General features: G+C 43.2%; 1 protein-coding gene across 1 annotated transcript in view; it reads left to right on the plus strand.

Moving 5' to 3' along the window:
• Positions 1-20,640, plus strand: part of LOC124226451 (serine/arginine repetitive matrix protein 2-like) — a 63,898-nt gene that overhangs the window by 35,117 nt on the left and 8,141 nt on the right. The gene's annotated exons all lie outside the window — the stretch shown is intronic.

The raw sequence follows: 20,640 nt of genomic DNA on the forward strand, positions 1-20,640 counted from the left end.
GACCACCAAATGCCAATCTTCCCTCCAAGAAAGCTATGACTTTAGCAAAGCCAGAGTTCGGTGTCACAGCCCAGGAGCCTATCACTGTTCACGTCTTTTCGTTAGAGCTCAAGGACAGTCTTCTGACATTCACTTTCCTTGGTGTGTGACCACTAAATCCTGGCTTACACACACGGAAGCCAATGTTCCTGGTCTCTACCTTTAACTCTCTGCTGATTTCGTTACTTTCTTCTGTTTTTAGTGCTTGGGCTTTACATCCAACCTGGAACTCTCCACTGTCCGTAACTGCAGATTGTACTGCTGGGGAAACGTGAGGGGATGGGGGTGAGAGACTGTGAATTTGGCTGAGTGTTCCTGCTAGATAACCAAAGGGAGAAGGTGTGCTGCCAGCCACGGTCTTTCTGCATTTCCATGGCCCACAGGCTGCAGGAAAGAAGTGTCTGGCAGATTCTCTGGTAAGTGAGGCAAACGTGTGGTCACAGAAGGCCAGGTGGGGACTGGCCAAAGGCCTGGCTTCTGAGATTGACCAAAGCTAGTCTATAAGAGGTGATTCTTGTTCCTTCCTGAAACTATTACTCAGAAACGCATCCAGGGGCCGGCCCAGTGGCGCAGTGGTAAAGTTTGCACATTCCGCTTCTCGGTGGCCCGGGGTTCACCGGTTCGGATCCCGGGTGCGGACATGGCACCACTTGGCACGCCATGCTGTGGTAGGCATCCCACACATAAAGTAGAGGAAGATGGGCACGGATGTTAGCTCAGGGCCAGGCTTCCTCAGCAAAAAAGAGGAGGATTGGTAGTAGTTAGCTCACGGCTAATCTTCCTCAAAAAAACAAAAAAGAAAAAAAGAAATGCATCTGTCAGTCACATTTCTCATGAGGCTTTTTATTTTAGAGTAGATCGTGCTTCCATGTTGGAAGCACAAGTGAAACCCAGCTCAGTTCACCTACTTCATACCTAATTGAATCCCAGAAAGAACATGCCTAACAGTGAGCTATCTACGAAAACTGCTCAAGCTTTTCTCCCTGTTAATTATCTATAAAAGGATTCATATTGAAAAAGACAGTAGATTCCAACTCTTGATTTGAATTTTTCTATCACAAATTAGACTCATCTCATCTAAAGTTCTCAGTTTAGAGATGTTCTTGAAGTGGGAAGTGAAAAATTAAAATATATTGGAGAATCTCTGGGTTCGTAGGCAAGTTTCAGCAAGTCTTACTCGGAGCACAGTGAAAATGATGTTTTTTTTATAATAAACTCATGAAGCAAAAAGGGAGACTCCATTGAATGCCTTTCTAGCTATATGCACAGTATGCGTATTAACTTGTAAGCAAAAGAAAATTTTGACAGAAATTGATTTAAAGGTTTGACACTGGGGGAGTATTGTAATATGGCAAAGTTAATATATTCAGTAATAGAATGACTACATTTGCAAACCTCCTAATTGGATTTTCATCTTTATATAAATTGCAAAGCACTTTCACTTTATTATAAATGAAATGGTGCATTCACCCGGATAATTTTCACTTAATATTGGGCCAACACCTCTGAGCTCATAACCCATATAATGTGGACTTCCATATTGAACCAGCTGCTTAATTTATATACCTTTGGGTTATTGCTCATTTGTAACTCTAAAATAAAGAACAGGATGCTTTCTGTTCTGTTCTTTAGAGATAAAAATTTAAGATGAACACTGTAGTAATAAACATAAATTATAAAAAAAGTTTCATTGAAGAAAATAGCTTATTTTCACTGTTATCACCTATTCATGAGTGTTAAGAATAATGTTATAAATTTAAAAATAACAATGAAGTGATTTCTTTCAGAGTATTATTACCTTACAGGGTAAAATTAATGACCATTACTTTATCAAAAACTGAGACATGTAACTATCAATTCGTCTTTTTTGAGGGCAGCATGCTCTTTTTCCTTTTTGCTTGAGGAAGATTCTCCCTGAGCTAATGTATGTGCCCGTCTTCCTCTATTTTATATGTGGATGCAGCCACAGCATGGCTTCATGAGCGGTGCTGGGTCTGCCCCCCAGGCCCAAATCTGGGAAACCCTGGTCTGCTGAACCAGAACGTGAGAACTGAAACACCACGCCACTAGGCTGGCCCTGAGGGCAGCGTATTTTAGCAAATGTAATCTCAGAAATGAGAAAAAGCCAAGAAAATGCCTCAACTATACAGTAATTGGGAAGCAAATGTTTCTTTACTTAAAGATTTAAAGTGAAAAAAAGAACAAAAATGAATATACGGGTTCACGTTAGCAGTACAAAGAGTCAGAATAAAGAAATGTGAGAAGTAGCCAATCAGCCATGAGTACGAGAAATTTCTCCTTTGGCTCGTGTCCTGGTGGAATAATTATGTGTTGGGAACCTGGAAATAGGCAAAGGACCTAAGATTACACACATCCCTGATCCCTGTTTCCTTAGGTTCTATTACAGGAACATCTCAGGGAACTTTCCTCTGCCACCAGCAGGACAATGCCCTCTGAGGGTGACAGGCAGACTGGGAAGACGTGGTGGAGCTGAGCCCTCTGCCGTCAGTACCACAACGCCCGCTGAGGGTGACAGGCAGACTGGGCAGACATGGTGGAGCTGAGTCCTCTGCCATCAGCAGTGCAATGCCCTCTGAGGGTGACAGGCAGACTGGGAAGGCATCGTGGAGCTGAGGAGATGACCACCCTGCCCCTACACAATGCAGAGAACACAGCCTGCACAAATGAGAGACCCAGGCTCCTGGGTCGTAATTCCTCTGAGGTTCAGCATCCCTGTCTGCAGTGAAGCAGGTGGATGTGTGGAACTGAGGCCCAGGAGAGAGATGGGGATGGAGGCAGCAATGAAGAGTTGTTTTGATGGTGGTGGGGGGGGTTGATAATGTGGGAGTGGGTGAGATAACTCTGCAGGAATGCCGATGTGCTGGATGAGAAAACTAGAGTGAAGATGGAAACACCAAGGTTACAGGCATGAGGCACGGAAGAAAATCCCCTGGGAACTAGGGGCAGTCAGGTGGGCAGCACATTGTCAAATGGGGAAGAGGTTCCGCCGCCGGCATGATACTCAAATCACAGTGTCAAATGATGCGGGAGGACTGAGTGTTGGAAGGCTGGTGGATCTGTCGGGTGGAGGTGAGCTGGCAGCCTTAGCACACGCAATCTGAGAGCGTGGCAAGTGTGGAAGCCAGGTCGCTGCTTGCTGAGGTCGACTAGAGGTGAGGAAGTGGTGAAACGCCTTCCTTGTCTCTGCTGGTATCGATTTTTGCTGTCATTCCTGCCACAGAAATGGTAGGAGGAGAAACAGGATGGCTTAGCGCCGTGGGTGCAGCATTACTGTCACCTTGAGAAGGGTTTATTCAACTTCTACCTTTTTATATTAATGTCTGGACATCTCCCCAAACCAATAAAATCTGAACCTCTGGGGATGGGGCCCAGATATTGATATTTTTAAATAGCACTTCAGGTGATTCTAATGTTTAGCTAGAATTGAGGACCACTGGATTAATTAGATAAAATTGTAGGTTCTAGAACCAGCTTTTGTTTAAATGTCAGCCTCACCATCTGCTGGCCCATGACTTCTCTGAGCTTCAGTTTCCTTCTTAGAGAAGTAGGAATAGTGACAGTGTCTTCCTCGTTGGGTTGTAAGAAGGCTTAAATGATATTAGGTATGTAAAATATTTGGCATGGCGCTATCTATTACCGGTCATTGTTACTGTTTTTATCATTAAAGCAGTCATCTGTTTTACATAACTTCTGTGTCTGTAGATCTATGTAAACATTCTTATGTTGTATATATAGAGAGAGAAAAAGAGCAAGCAGGCCCCCTTGATGACCACATACTAATCAGGAAATGAGGAGAAGCAGGCTTTGACATTCTAGCCACCACTTGTGCTCACGTCACCTGCTCAACACCTCCATCCTACTTGTGCGTGGTTCCTACCCCAGTATTAACTGGGTATAATGTTTCTCGCTTTATTCTTTTTGTTGCTGGAGATTTACATATGTACCTTGGGCCTTTTGTCTCTGATACCAACCACAGAACTTTATGATTCTCTCATAGGACTTTACAGGAGCTCCCAAGCCACCGCTCATTTTCTATTCTGCAGTAGTCATTTGTGGCCATGCCTCACTGTGCTAGAAGTCTGTAAATACTGTGCTCCTTGCTTCTGCAGAGGGCTGACAGGCATTGGAAGGTGTTGGTGGGATAATGGCACCTGCATCGCCCCTGGTTTCTTGCCTGGCTTTATGCCCTGGGATCTTACCTTGGCTGCCATGGTCAGAACAAAAATTGCACTAGAGGAAGTTAGAAAGGAAAAGGAGATTTTATCCTAGGCTATTGCCATGCGGGAGAGAGACCTGAGTGTGAACTAAAGTCCCCTGAAACACAAGGTGGGAGGATTTTTAGTGCTGGGGTGAGCTAGTGGGAGCCCTGGAGGGCACGGACGAGAGGTGGAACAAAGGAACAGCGGGTGTGGTGTAGCATCCGGAGTTTGCAAACATCCTTCTCTGTGATGAGGCATCCTGCATTTGCTAACTGGAGCCCACCCTCCCACAGAGACTGGGAGACAGAGGCCTGTCCTCCTTGAAGAGGACATTTCAAAGCAGTGGATCCCAGGTCCTAGAGAAAGGCATTCCCAAACCTGCAAGAGGCTGGGAGAAGATTTACATCCCAAAGGGGCAGAGGAAGAACTTAGAGTTGCTCTAAGACAAGGGAGGCCGGGGCCAGTCAGGAAGAAGCCTGTCTGCAGTCTAGCGAAGCCCAGGGGAAGGAAGCCTGTCTTCGTCACCGCGTTTGCGTTTTCTTTGGTTTAACTTCTTGTTAACATCACCTCCTCTACATGCTCTTGATTCCGGTTTTTGTTCTGCCTGTATGCTATGGTTGAAGCAAAAATTTTATGGAGCAAATACATTTTTTAAAAAATCTTGAAAACGTACTAATTGGGAAAAGTACATAATTTAAAGTTACACACACTTTAGATTTGGAAGTGATTGCAAACTTTATCTGACATACGTCTGTGTCAAATATTTGAGTCTCCGTTATAGCACTCTGCCTCGGTTCAGTGCCTGCAGGGGAGGTAAGTGTTAGATAATTCTTCTTTTCTTTGGCCATGTCCTCTCTCTCCAAGACGAATGTGCGAATTGCGCTCATTCCTCGCTCCCCTGTGAGCTCCTGAAGTAAAGTCCGCGCTGTGGACTCTGACCTTCCTCCCGCCCTGCGTTCCCCGTCTCTGGTCTGGACGTCCGTGCTCCACGTGGGATGTCGATCCCAGGCCGCTCATCGCCCGGAGGTTTTCCTCGACGTCCCTTCCAGGCCGCGGCACTCAGAAACGAGTGCAGAATTTCCCGAGTGGAGACGGCCGGTTCAGACCATAAACGATCACCTCACTTCTGGACACTCTGCTTCTCTTAACACAGACAGAAGCCAAATTCACCTTTGGTAACTTTTCTTCTCACTCATACTTTCTTACTATACATTTTTAAACTAAGTGTCAGACTTTACACATGTTCCTATTAAATGTATTTTGTTGGATTTGGTTTACATTGCGGCTTGTGAAGAACATTGGGACATTGATTACATCCTACATTTTATTAGGTAGTTTTCCCATTTTCATGTAATCTGCTACCCTGATATAGATTACTTCTGCTTCATCACCTGAGGCTGAGAGGAGCCCTCTTGCCCGTCGCTCACCAGTGAGTCCTAGCGCTCCCCAGCCATGGTCACACAACAGGCTATAAATTTGTCTCCATTTTTCTATCTTGTTTGTATCTATATCCTGAGATGCTTAAATGGGCTGGTAGAGCACCCCTTCAACAAGACTTTATTATTTTCTGATTGTTCTCATGAACCCAGCTTTTAAAAATAAAAAGATTTTTAGAAAGTTATAGTAGGTCCTTCAACTCTCTTCTGGTGTTTGTAGACATTTATCCAAACTGAAAAGCATGGCACTCCAGTATTTAAGAAAAACACTCCATTTTGAGACCCCTCTCGGCCTATCGGCAAAACTTACAGTTTCTCTGGGAAAGACTGGCTAGAATTATTTTTGGAAAAAAGCAAAATTGTCACTCTTACATTCATGGACAGCCAGGGAACAGAAGGGCCAGTGTCCTCTGCTCGCCTCCTCTGGCAGAGTGATGTCGTCTCTGCTTTCAGTTCAATCAGAAAAATATTCCAAAGCATAAGCTTCCTTTTATCCCCCACATAATTATGTTCAAACGTGAATTTTCATGACTCTATTTTTTTTCCAAATTGGCATTCTGTGGATTTGGCAGCATAACACAATTTTTGGATGGTTTATTTAAATTTTTATTATGTCATATTCCGTGCATGTAAAGACATGTAACATCTAAGGTACAATGGTCGGTAATCAAGTGGATGCTCATCGCCCAGCCTAAGGGCCCGTGTGTCACCAACACCGCTGTGCTCTCCATTGCCTCCCCTGCCCTCCTTCTGGGACGCCTTGTTTGTCCTGAACTTCGTGTCTAGTATCGCTTTCCTTTAAAAAGATAAGATTATCACAGATACAATCTATTTAGTAATGTTTGCTTGTATACCTGATCTTCCAAATGTGAGGTAAACATCAGAAATGCTGAGGTTCCCCCATCTTTGCTGAAATGGGGACCTGGGCGCAGGTTCCCACGCGCAGACCCGGCAGCTGCACACGTGGCCACTGCTTCTGGCCCCAGCCTGGAGCAGGGGACGCCCGCGGCACTGCTGATGGCCATGCGTGCTGTGTCCGTGTGTCCAGAGCCGCCGTGGACCCAGCACCAAAGTGCTTCTGTGCCTGTGGTTTTTGAAAAGTCACCAGCAGAACGTGCAATTAGTTTGCTGATGTTAATAGAGCATATACTAGAAAACGAGAACATGTTTAACTCAGATTTTGGTGTAGCAATGACTTTGACCATTCTGCCTGAAGGAATAGTCAAAACATTCCCCATTGAGAGTAACTTTGCCGTTCAACTTACACAATGGTGAAGTGGCGGTAAGTCTAGGTGTTAAATTTCGCATGCCCAGACCGTGACCACTGAGGGTCTGTCGTCTGGCGCTCCTAAAATCCTGTGGTCCTCTCTTGGGTCTTTATCCTCCTTTACTGGCTGTCTAGCTGCTTATGTATTTATTGATGCATTTCTCTCCTATGTGACTTCTACCCCTCGACACTTTCTTAACCCTCTACTGTTTGGCATCTGCCTTCGTGTCGTGACTTGTCTGTCTCTACACGTCTCTCATTCCTGCTTTGTCCAGGATGCAGAATGAATTTAGATTCTGTGTGTTAGGAGTCCAGATTGAAACCTTCTGAAGAAACTCTGGCCAGAGCTAAAATAAGTTGTGTGAAGACGAGGAAAGAGATGCAAAAACTTCAAGGATAGGCCGACAGATACAGAGACAAGGAGGAAGTGAGATGTGGAGACAGGTGCGGATAGATTTTTAGTACAAGATGAAAAATAGGATGAAAATTAATTTTAAATTTATTGGAAATCAACATTGACCACTCTTGGAAAACTGAGATTTTTTTAACTGCTTGATTTGCTTGCAGTCTACACTGAAGACCCCCTGTTCTGAATGATTGAGACTCAGGTTTGGCTTTCTTGTTTCGTCATGGATGGTTTGCTGGGACTCACTCATAGGCACGGTGGCCGGGCTCCGCTTCCACAGAGCTGCCATCCAGCTTGTGATGTCAGCCACTGGCGATTCTGCTTGTGGCTTCTCGTCTGGTTTGTGTGATCCTCTATGATCGCGCGTCCCTCCAAGTAGACCGTGAGCCCTTGTTTGGCAGGATAAGACTCCAGCACTAGGCACTTCATTAACATCAATCTCTTGAAGATCAAACAGACGTCCAGGGAAAGCAGACGGCGCAAAGGGAAGGAAAGGGGCACGGGTGGGGTTTGTGTCACTGATCTGTCACTAACCTGTTGCTGTCAGCCAACAGGTCTGACCCCAGGGTGAAGCCTTCGTTTCATTGATGTCACCGGGAATCTGCAGAAAATAGGGCTTCATGAGAAGCGTAGGATTTACAGTTCTGTGAAGAAGAGGCATTGTCAGGTGTGGCCACAGCTGTCACCTCCTCTCTGTAGCCAGAGAGACCTCAGTCAGCGAGACCGAGCGTAGCTACCCTGGTTCCCAGTTCCCGAAGCCCCTGTTGCAGAGCCAGGGACCCTCTCAACACTAAACACGAGGGAAAGCGACGGCCACAGGAGGTCCCCCCAGCTGATGTTCGCTTATGACTCACCTGGGGATCTTGGTAAAGTGCAGATTCCAAAGAGACCGAGATGGAAAGTCCGGGGTGGGGTTGCCTTTCCAGCGAGCTCCCAGGTGTTGCTGCTCCACTCCTTTGGGGACCACACTGAGACTAGAACCGCCCTCAGCCATCCCTGTGCTGTGCTTAATTCCATCAGGAAGTGAAATGGCTCCACGAATACCCATATCCAAAGACTGGGCTTCCAGAGGGCTGGCTGCCCACAGGTGGAGAGGGAGGGAGGGCCTGCCGCCTAGCCACTGAGACCAGCAGAGTCAGCTCTGGAAGCCCACATGGTAGGAGATGATGCCACTGGATTGCCTTCCCAGCCAGGACCAGTACCAGAAGCGCAGACATGAGCCGTGGTTGTGACCCAGACGGGAAAGCTTGTACAGACTCCGGTGCCGCCAACACTATTGATGACAGCCACACAGGCTGCCTGTGGGAGGTGTGTGCCCTTTGGTCTGGGCAGAAAACCTTGTAATGTGGGGTAGTGGTCAAGAGCCAGGCTTGTGTGAGGGGCAGCCTGTGATAGAAGACGGCACCGTCGCCTCTTAGCTGAGTTCCTCAGGAAGTCACTTAACCTTTCTGGGCCTCATTTTTTCCATATATAAATGGAGATTAGAAATACCTCTTCCTGGGGTTGTTGTGAGACGTATGAAAGCGCTTACCTCCACGCCTGACACAAAAGTCACTCGATGGAGATTAGTGCCTGTGCTTCCAGCAAGGTAGACATTGCCTTTGCTGATATCTACCAACTTCATCAGAAGAAAGACTTTCTCATATATTTTAATGTGACAAAGGCAAAATATTCACACGAGAGCCAGGGATTTTCTTTAAGTCAATTTAATCAGAGTATACGAATTTTCCTGTTAAGACTAGTTCAATTGCTGTTTTCGTGATGATAACTATCCTTGGCTAAAGCTATCCTGGGCCATTTCCTCTAAATAGGCCTCCCTAACTTAGGGACAATTTTATCTCACAAATTAGCAATTTCTGGCAAAGTTCGAATGTGGGTCATTTCTGGTATCGTGACTCCTGGGTGTCATTTCTGGCAGCCTCTTGACCATCAGCAGGAGTCTGCATCCTCTCAGCACAGGTCTCGTGTTTACACATTTTTCATTCATTTCTTTCCACTCCTCGCTGCACACGATCCGTTCCTATTGCCATGGGGATAGCTACTCGAAGACAATAACCTCTTTGCTTCGTTTCAGTCATTTCTACAGGTACTGTTGTGTAAGATGAATTCTGTCTTTGATGCTGACAAAAAGGAAATAAGAACCTTATTTAATAGAGTGATTTTTTTCCGCTCAATTTGCGTTTGCATCTCTTTATCTGAGCCTCAAATTTAGCAAGTGAAACATTTGTTCCGATGGATCTTCTGAAGTACACTGTTGCTGTCACATGCATGACTGATTTTAAACGTATGCCTGAACACTTCCCACCAGACTAAACCCAGGACAGCAAGAGACACTGTCAAAAGGCTCTCCCGTCCTGGTCAGCAACGCCCGTCGCCTTTGACCCGCCCTCCTTTGTAAACAAACAGCTGCTGGCAGGAGACCATAAGCAGACCCGTCTCTGTGCCTCTGTTTTCCTCGCCTCGCCAAGAAAGGTGCATCCTAAGACGTCCCTCCGTCTGTCCTCTCTTGGCCCTTTATGCTTTGTCCCCCATCTTGCAGGCCACGGTCACTTTCCCTGCATCCATGTCAAATCACTTGCTCCTCTCCGGTTCCCGTGGCTCAGCAGGGAGTCATGGAAACTACTTGAGACTTTCTCTCGATTTATCCTGCCAGCCGTGTCCTGTGACTCGTCTGCCTTTCAACTGCCCTTGTGTAACGAGGTCCCTTTCCACTTCCTCCTTCAGTGTTCTTTCTCTTGTTTGAATTTTCTGTCTTCTTTGAATTGCCAGCCTCCATCCTCATTTTAAATATTTCCATTAATTTCTTTTTTAAAAAGTAGTAATTTAGGTTAAATGGCAGTGTCTTTCTCTATTATGAACTAAGTAATAGCATAATGTGCTAAATTTAATCAGTTCTGTTTAGTGTTTCAGACCCCATGGTTATATGGTCAGTCTCCTCTCCCTCCATTAGCAGAGAGACAGGGCACACATTTTCAGAGTTTAAGTGCAAAAGCTGGATTTCCACTTCCCTTGACAATCATGTATTGTCATGAGTTTTGGGAGTCCACGTATATCCAACTGACTGGGCTGATTTTTCCAATAAGTTAAAGTTAATGTCACTGGAATGTTGACCTAGTGCCAGTTCAACTGTGACGTGAGTTGGAAAACTACAGCCTGTGGCCAAATCTGGCCTGATGTCCGATTTCGTAAATAAAGTTTTATTGGAACCGGGCCACACTCATTGATTTGTGCATTGTCTATGATCTCACACTACGAAGGAAGAGTTATGACAGAGACAGTGGTGTGACCTGTAAAGCCTAAGGTGTTTGCTGTCTGACCCTCTGAGAAGACGTTTGCCCGCCCGTGGACCACTCAACGCGCCCAGTCTGGCAAATTTCCCTGCTCCAGTCTTGACGCAAAGTTTATGAGAGGTTCACTCACTGAATATCTCTTTCTCCCAAATTTGTGAAAGTCACGTATTGACTCATAGGAAAGGCCAGATTATCTTCAGAAATAGCTCAAAGGTATTTGCAGACGAATAGGGTTGCCAGATAAAACATAGAGGACCCTCATTTAAATTTGAATTTCAGATGAACTACCAAGGATTTTCTGGTATAAGTATGTTCCAAATACTGCACGGGGCACACTCGTACTAAAATGTAGCTGTTGTTGAGCTGAAATTCAAATTTAACCAGACATCTTGTGCTTTTGTTTGCTAAATGTGGCAAACCTCTATATCGCGGGACGGAAGCAAGGAAAAGGGACGAGAAGTCGACGCCATCTACAGGGCACTGTGTGAAGGTTCGGTTGATTGATACCTTCTGATGGATTGTCTGGGAACCTTCCCGAGTCCTGGGATTTGCACTCAGGTCTGAATCAATGACAAGAGGCTTCAGTCTCTACACGAGGCGTTAGGCCCTCAGATGGTCCGCTTCCCACCCAGGGATCTATGCTGCTTATCAGCAGCTTGAAGTTTCAGTTGAACCTCAGATGCAGGAGGAAGAGTGTGTTCAGTGCAAGACGGAGGGGAGTTACGTAGCAGGCTTCGTGGTGTGGGTTAGTCACAGGAGGAGAGAGAAGAACAGAAGGATTGTAAAATGAGAGACTGGGGAGCTGGTGAGAGTCCACTTGCCCTGACGCTGCTCGCGTGTGAGGAGCAGTTTGAGGAGTTCCATTGTCATCCGGAAGCTCTGGGCAGGCGGGACGTGGACCGAGAGCAGCGAGGCTTGTTAAAGGAGGTGCTCTGTCAAACAGCTGTGTGTTAGGGGCCAGCTTCTTCTTAGGCGTCCCGTAGGACCGTTAATGAACTGCTGGGGTGGCTCTTCTCACACTCACTTTACTTTTCCAACTTGATTGAACAAAAGAAAACGCACTGGTGTGCGGTGATCACCACCCTTGTATCCCCTTGAGTCGCTACTCACCTGCTGAGTGATTTTAATAACTCCACCTTCTGGTTCTCGACTTCTCGTCTGAAGAAGCTGAACTGGGAGGTTTGGAAGGTTCTTGCCAGTTCTAAAGCTCTACTTCTGTCGTGCTTATGCCATTATATTAGAATGTGATGTATGAGTATGTTCAAAATATCAAAATTATCAAAATGTAGACGTGAACACTATCCCAAATTTGGTAAACACGACAGCGTCAGCTCTGCAGACGAGGCTGCCTCCCGTCACACGACAGCAGACCCGCTCCAGTTAGAGGGAGCACTGGATTAACACCTTCAGTTTGTCTATTTCTAGCATCTTTTCATGAAATTTTTGTATGTCTGAAATTCCACTTCTCTTTTTCTTTGTAAATATTTTGGTTTCCTGGAAGTTTCAAGTTTCTCTGAAGATTGATAGTAACTTCGCTTACCCAGTGCCTGGTTTGCTGGTAGGCACCATAGAAGGAAAATCAATCTTTTGTGGGATTTGAGATGTAGTAATCTATCAATTAGATAGAAAAAATACATGGGAGGTTTTGGTAAAAATTGGAGGGCAAAGAACTGACTCATGATACGCATATTCAGACATAGTTATTTGAGATAATACAACTATGATTGAGGATATGATGATATGTATTCTCTGTCTTAAGAATTTTTAAAAATAGAAGCCGGCCTGGTGGCACACCAGTTAAGTGTGCACATTCTGCTTTGGCAGCCTGGGGTTCGCTGGTTCGGATCCTGGGTGTGGACATGGCACCGTTTGGCACACCATGCTGTGGCAGGCATCCCACATGTAAAGTAGAGGAAGATGGGCACGAATGTGAGCTCAGGGCCAGTCTTCCTCAGCAAAACGAGGAGGATTGGCAGTGGTTAGCTCAGGGCTAATCTTCCTCAAAAAAGAAAATATAAAATTTTTTAAAAAAGAATTTTTAAAAATATAAATCTGAGAAAGCAAAAAGAGTATGTACATATGCTAAGATTAACTTATATATCTACTAACACTATTTTTTAATTGATTTTTTATTTATGCAAATAGTATATGAAGGCATTCTCTTAGTCCAAAATTAGAACATAATAGACAAGGCTAAAATTGCCTCTGACCACCGACCTTGCTCTCCCCCTTTGCTCCTTTGAGGCGGTCCTGCTGCTGGTTTCGAGTGTGTCCTTTCAGATAATTGTCGATGCATTTTCTCAGAGATTCGGCCCGCTGTACTATCTACGTGTTTGTTAATATTGGTTGGGAGAACAGTGCTGCTTACGGAAGATCTTTTACACTGGGCTTGATTATCAAAATGACGAAAGCTGCGCTGGCAGAGGGTGGGTCACATCAGGGGCGGGCGTGTGTGTGTTATGTGTCCACACACACGTAAATTTGGCTCACAAGCCACTCAGTACCTCAGTTTCCCTATCTGCAGCCCAGAATGTCATGATCCAAAGCATCACTAAGGCTTGTTCAGCTCTGTTTTTTTGGTCTGTTATTTCCAGTGCGAATGTAGCTGAGAAGATGGCTGTGTTACAGCACTCCTGTCTCTGCAACCTAACACTGTTTGTAAGAGCTGGAAATACTCCTTTGCTGCAAAAGATCCAGCTCATTCTTAGTTCCCATGAACCAGGAGGAAAGACACAGTAATGTTGGTCATCGTTTCATAGCATCTCATGGTTATTCCGTCTGAGTTTTGTCCAATTCATTTGGGGCTAATCCCAGTCCACTCACCGTCTCCTAGTTGTTCTGGGTATCATTGTAATCCCTTCCCCAGGCCAGACGTGGGGAGCAGAGCTGGTCACTCGTGCATGCTGTTCTGCAGCCTCTCATTTCAGAGCCGCACAGCAGGCTTAGCTTCTGTACCCTTTTTTCTGATATCTTACTCTCCCTCTCTTTCCCCAAATCACTGTGCCCTGTACTAAAGCATCAAAAAGTAGGTTTTGTTTTTTAATCTCATATAAGTTTGTGATTTCTAAGTTTATATGAAAGTGAATTTTAGTCAGCTAACTTCCTTCTCTATCAAGGAGATGAGCATGACACTCTCTGGGCACTGGTGGCCACTTGTAGGCTCTGCATCCGCCCAGCAGCTGGGGCATTAGGATTTTGTTGTTGTTGCTGTTTTCTAACATTCTTAAAGCCCCCCTCCCCAGACAGATTTGCTGTTACTCTCCACAGCAAACGAAGCCTGAGGGAGCCGAGAGGCCAGGAGGAATGAAGCGGGGGATTCGTGCAGAGCTGAACACTGGGCCACTGTTAACAGCTCCTGGTTGCTTTCAAAGCTGTAGTTCAGATGCACAACACACGGAAATAAACCTCATGAAAACAGACATTTACAGTTTCAGAGCCCAGTGGAAAACGCCTTTTGCAAATTTGTGACCTCTTTAAAATTGTGTCTTCGTTATTAACGATCCTGAGTGGTTGAGATGTCATTTAATCTGAGGTTTCCAAAATAGGCCTGAGAAGTGTTCCACCATAAGCATGACCTTCGTGTGTAACCGAGACGGTTGCCAGTTGGTGGAGGCATCTTGTTCCTAAATGCGTGGGTGTCAGTGCCTGGCTCGCCTCAGCCAGCGTCTCTGCTGTCTCATCACCTGTGATTTCCAGTTAAAACATTATCACACTCAGATGATTGGAAAGCCGTGCAGACATGTGACGGAGAGATCCAGCTCCTGAGGCACCAATGTTCTTTAATAATTACCAGAAAAATCTCCAGGGGGAACACATTCCAAAGCATCTACTGAAATGTTTCAAACCAACGGGAATTTAATGTGTCCATCATGGGTTTAATTGGACGTTAATTGACATTCTTATGGTGGGTTACAAGACAAAGTTAATGTGGTATCTTTGGTGGTCACAAAATACATTGGTTTATATAGATGATGACGTGAGCCTTGCTCTAAAAAAGTTTTACTTAAATCTACAATTCCTTCAAGACTAAGAAAGACAATAAAAAGCATATTAGTTTACACCTTTTTACAAGCCAGCAATGCTCCTAGAAGTCTGTGGTAGAATACAGCTGAGATATTTGTATGGTAACTGCTTTCCCATTTCTAGGAAGTGAGGCCAAGCACTTTCTAGAGAATTTATAGTACTAGTCTTGTTCTCTAGGGTGCAAAGAAACGGCGCTGATCTCTAATCTCTGTGCCCCGAAGGCCAAAAAAAGAAAGAAAGAAACTGTGCTGAGGGGTGTGCTGAAGAGAGTTGCGGTGTTCAAGAGCTCATGTTTTCCGTTTCCTAGGTCCTACTGTGCACCAGCACTGTTGCAATATTGATATCCTTTTTCCAGTGCTCAGAACTGCGTCCTCCCTGTGGTGCATGTGGCCGTGACACATAGTCTAGGTCCTTTCCTTCCTTAAAGTCAGTAAGGAGATGCTCACCAGTTTCCTGCGTCTCCAGGTGGACTCGGTTGTTTTTGAGGTTGAGCACGTTGGTCAACGTCTGTCACCCAGTGTCGATGCTTCTGAGATAATTGTCATGAAAGTGTAATATTTATAAATCCTCTTTGCTTTAGGCCGAGCCCACCATATAAATTTGGAAGGGATCTTCTCTGACGCTGCATAATTATAGAGCCATGCTATCACCTAAAATTAGGCCATAGTTGTCCATTTGTATGGAGAGTTTAACGACAGAGTGATGTGCAAATTATATTAAAAATCTCAGACGTACATAAGGGCTAAACTGTAGACATAGGTAACTGGAAAGGAGATTTATCAATGTTTTCCTTATGGCATTTCTCTTTTACATTAAGAAATTTCTTTGCCACCTTGAGATAAAATAAATATCCTTTATTAATTCATTCTTCCTTTCCTACATGTTTGAAACACAATGTAATCATAACGTGCACACGTTTTTGCGTGACATAGGGGCTCTGGTTTTATTCCTCTCAAAATTCAGTATCACAACCTTAGTTCAGGAGTCTGCAAATGTTTTCTGTAAAGGACCAAATAGTAAATATTTTCAGTTTTGTTGGAACTGCTCAGTTCTATCGTTGTACCACAAAAACAGTCACAGGCGGTAATAAAGGATGGGTGTGGCTTCATTCCTGTAAGTCTTTCTCTACATCAGCAGATGCCATCCCCCGGGTCCAGGTGGTTGACCAGGTAGCTCTGGCATTTCACGTGTTCTCAGAAGCACGTAAACTTCTGAGACAAGATTGCAGGCTGCTTTGTTCGTGGTTGTATCATCCTTTTTAGGATAGTTTTAGCATGTCGTATGCACCCAATAAAGATCTATTGAGTTAAAAAATTAGTTTCTGTCCTGTGTTCAATCAAATGGTGATGGATGGAAACTAGACTTTTGGTGGTGAGCACAATGTAGTGTCTACATAAGTTCAATTATAATCATGTACGCCTGAAATCCATATAATGTTATGAAACAATGTTACCTCAATGAAAAAAAGTTTCAGAAGCTGAAAACTATAATAGCTAAAGTGAAAAATTCACTGAAAGATATCAACATTGATTTGAGCAGGCAGAAGAAAGAATCAATGAATTTGAAGATAGAATAGCTGAAATTATCCAGTTTGAGGAGCAGAAAGAAAAAAAAATGAAGAAAACTCTACCAAAAAATAAAAGAGGAGGGAACACTTCTTAACTCACCCTATGAGCCCAGCAGTACTTTGAAAACAAAGCCAGACCAAGACACTACAAGAAAGGAAAACTATAGACCAATGTCCCTGATGAACATAAAGGTAAAAATCCTCAACAGAACACCAGCCACATGACTTCTGCAGCGTGTTAAAAGGATTATATGCCATGTGAGATTTACCCCAAGAAAGCAAAGGTGGTTCAACATATGGAAACCGATCGATATGGTGGCCAGTATTAACAGAATGAAGGAAGAAAAATGCCACAATCGTGTTAATTGTTGTGGAAAAGCATTTGACGAGATCCAATAATCTTTCACGAGTAAAACACTCCAACACTCCCCTACTAGGAATAGAAAGAAACTTAGCATGATAAAGGATAATTTTGAAAAAAACAGCTAATATCACACTCTGTGATGAAAGATTGAAGGCCTTCTCTATAAGATCAGGAACAAGACAAGAATGCCTGCTTTTACTACTTCTAGTCACTGTTTTACTGGAAGTTCCAGCAAAAACAACTAGACAATAAAAAGGAATAAAACACATCCAGATCAGAAAGGAAGAAGTCAAACTGTCTCTTTCCACAGATGATGTGAACTTACACAGATGGAATCCTAAAGAATTAACAAAAAATTTTTTAGAGCTAATACACAAATTACCCCAAGTCGTAGGATACAAGATCAACACACAAAAAAACAGTTATATTTTAAAACCCTAATGATGAACGATCCAAAAAGGAAATTGAGGGAAAAAACCCTTTTATAAAAGCATCAAAAAAGAATAAACTATTTAGGGATAAATTTAGCCAAGGAGGTGCAAAGTTTATATATTGAAAACTACAAAAATAATGTGAAAGAAATTAAAAATGAAAAAAGCAAAAGGAAAGACATCTCTTGTTTATAGATTGGAAAATGTAATATTGTTAAGATAGCAATACTTTCTACAAATTTGATGCAACATCAATCAAAATCCCAATGGCCTTTTTTGCAGAGATGGAAAAAATACTAAAATTTATGTGAAATTGCAAATTACCCCTGATAGTTAAAACAATCAAGAGAAAAAAGAACAAAGTTGGAGAACGCGTACTTCTCAATTTCAAAGTTTATTACAAACTACAGTAGTCAAAACAGTTTGGTCCTGGCATAAGGATAGACATATGGGTCAATGAAATAGAATCGAGAGTTCAGAAATCAACCCTTACATCTTTGACCAACTGATTTTTGACAAGAGTGCCAAGATTTTTTGATGGAGGAAAGAATAGTCTCCTCAACAAATGATTCTGAGAAAAATGGATGTCCAAATGCAAAAGAACAAAGTATGATCCCTACCTCACATAATATAAAAAATTAACTCAAAATGGACCAAAAATACATGTGTAAGATCTAGGACTAAAACGCTTAGAATAAAAAGTGGGGGGAAATCACGCTGTTGGATTTGGCAATGGATGCTTAGATATGCGTCGAAAGCACGAGCAACAACAAGAACATAATGGATAAATTGGACTTCATCAAAATTAAAACCTTTTGTGCACCAAAGGACACGATCAAGAGAGTGAAAAGACAACTCACAGTGTGGGAGAAAATATTTGCAAATTGTGTATCTGAAAAGGCTCTAGTGTTTAGTACATGTAAAGAACTCCTACAACTCAACAACAAAAGGACAAAAAACGTGTTTAAAAATGGGCCAAGGACTTGAACAGACATTTCTCCAAGGAATACGCAAATGGCCGACAAGCACATGCAGATGTACAGTACCATGTGTCCTTAGGGAAACGCAAATGTGTACCACAAGGTGATGCCGCTTCACATCCGCTTAGAAGGCTGTACCCAAAAACTGGGAAATAAGAAGTGTTCATGCATTCCTGGAGAAATTTGTGAATGTAAAATGGTTTCCCCTGGGGAAAGCAGTTTGGCCATTCTTCGGTAACTTAACCATGGAATTGCCATATGACCAAGCAGTTCCCAAAAGAAATTAAAACATGCACATGTGGTCAAACACTTGTACAAGAGGGGCAGCCTGGTGGTGCAGCAGTTAAGTTTGCATGTTCTGCTTCAGTGGCCCGGGGTTCACTGGTTTGGATCCCAGGTACGGACATGGCACCACTTGGCAAAGCCATGCTGTGGCAGACATCCCACATATAAAGTAGAGGAAGATGGGCATGGATGTTAGCTCAGGGCCAGTCTTCCTCAGCAAAAAGAGGAGGATTGGCAGCAGGTGTTAGCTCATGGCTAATCTTCCTCAAAAGAAAAAACTTGTACAATAATGTTCATAGCAGCACTCTTCACAATAGCCAAAAAGGGGAAGAAAACCCCAAATCACCATCATCTAATGAACTCATGAAAAAACATGTCATATCCATACAGTGGAATATTATTTAGTCATAAAAGGAATGACATATTGATACCTTCTACAACACGGATGAAGCTCGCAAACATGCTGAGTGAAAGAAGCCAGAGACAAAAGGCTATATATTGTGTACATGTGATTTTATTTGTCTGAGATACCCAGAAAAGCCAAATGCATAGAGATGGAGAGCAGATCAGTGGTAGCCAGGAGCTGGGAGAAGGGAGAATGGAGAGTGACTGCTGAGTGGGCATTAGGTTTGCTTTTGGTGTGATAAAAATGTCTGGAACCATATAGAGATGATGGTTGTACAACATTTTGAATATGCTAAATGCCATTGAAATGTAGTCTTGAAATGGTTGAAATGCTAAATTTTGTGTTGTGTGTATCTACCACCAAAAAGTATGTGGTGTGATTCAGAAAAATCACATATATATGTCTCTCAACTATAAAATTCTATGATTCGACCTATGACTCTATTTCCACTTTAGTTCTGTCTTAAACATTAAGGCTTTGAGTGTCAGAAAAGCTTTGGTTTATTGCTTTCACACTAAGGAACATTTATTAATGTATAAATAAGCTTAGAATTAAAAGGTCTAGCGACATCCATCTATATCAACTGGAAGGTTTCCAAACATGTTTGTGTAAGTGTGTGTGTGTGTGTTTGTGTATGAATATATAACAACTGTATATAATTTATATACTATATATAGTAACATCTTGAGATGATGACTCATCTTGAGATGAGCATGAGAATCATAGTCTTAAGCTTTCAGAGAAAAGCCATCGACATTACTAATGCATAAGAAGATTGAATTTGTGAGAAGAGATGAAAAGAATAGGGATCAACTTGTCTAGTGGAGAATAAATGGAACACTGATTTAATAGCTCGTATCAAGTACTGCATTCGACATAACAGCTTGAGGAAGTGAAAGAATACCGTAGTATTTAAAGACTAGAAAAAATGCTGGATTTTTATGGTTGTTTTGTTTTCTTTCTCAGAGACATTTTAGTAAGCAGCTTCAAAACATTGGAGGGCAGGGAGGTGGGTGAAATTGTGGTGGTTTTGCAGTAGTAGCTGCTGAGAGAGGCAGATAGCGAAGGATCTCTGCCATCTGTGCCATCCTTACCTTGTAAAGTTACAATGATTTTGGTAGTTTAATAAAGATAGAAAAGGGAATTATTCTCACATCTTCCTAAATATTGACATGCCTTTGGCATTTCTCTGCAGGGGCGTCAGGAGAAGACTGTGGCAGCCAAGGGGCAATAGACACACGGGATTGATGCCAAGATTGTAGAAGAGAGAAGCTTCTGTAGAGTCAGAGATGATAAATACTGCAACGACACTTAAAAACTTGTTATCCTTGGAAACCTTTAAAGAGAATACATTCTAATCCATGAAAAGCAATTTCATTATCATTTTGCTTGAGAAGAATGAATGGATTAGACGACCACTCAAATTTCATTTAAGTGTAGTAGGAGAACCATGGTTTTCTGATCCTCACTCTAAGTTCATCAAGTCTTAGAAACAGAAGTGCTCTTGAGACACGATTTAATCCTTCAACAGTCTACTTAATTGTATCCCCTTTTGTAGATAGGTAGTGACCACCCGGTTACTAACACAGTTCCAAGACAATCAGTAGCATGATTATAGGTGGCACGCACGTTTTACACCTTCAGACAGGAACACAAAATCCAGCCTCAGCCTGAGAAACGGTGTGAAAGCAGCATCAATACAGCGAAATCTCTGCTCTGTGCAGTGTGGGAGCCGCTAGGCTAAAGACAGCCCCAGGGGACCTTCCTGCTGAGCAGAATGAATTGTGCTCCCACAACGTTGTCAACACTTGGGTTAAACATAAAAATAAATAAATTAAATGTAAATAAAGAACTCTAAAGTAATATTTACTTAAAACTAAAATAAAGAAAGAACTTCTCTGTTGACCACATTGTATATTAGATATC

The sequence above is a fragment of the Equus quagga genome, chromosome 15, assembly GCF_021613505.1.
Source record: "Equus quagga isolate Etosha38 chromosome 15, UCLA_HA_Equagga_1.0, whole genome shotgun sequence".
Classification (NCBI taxonomy): Eukaryota; Metazoa; Chordata; class Mammalia; order Perissodactyla; family Equidae; genus Equus; species Equus quagga.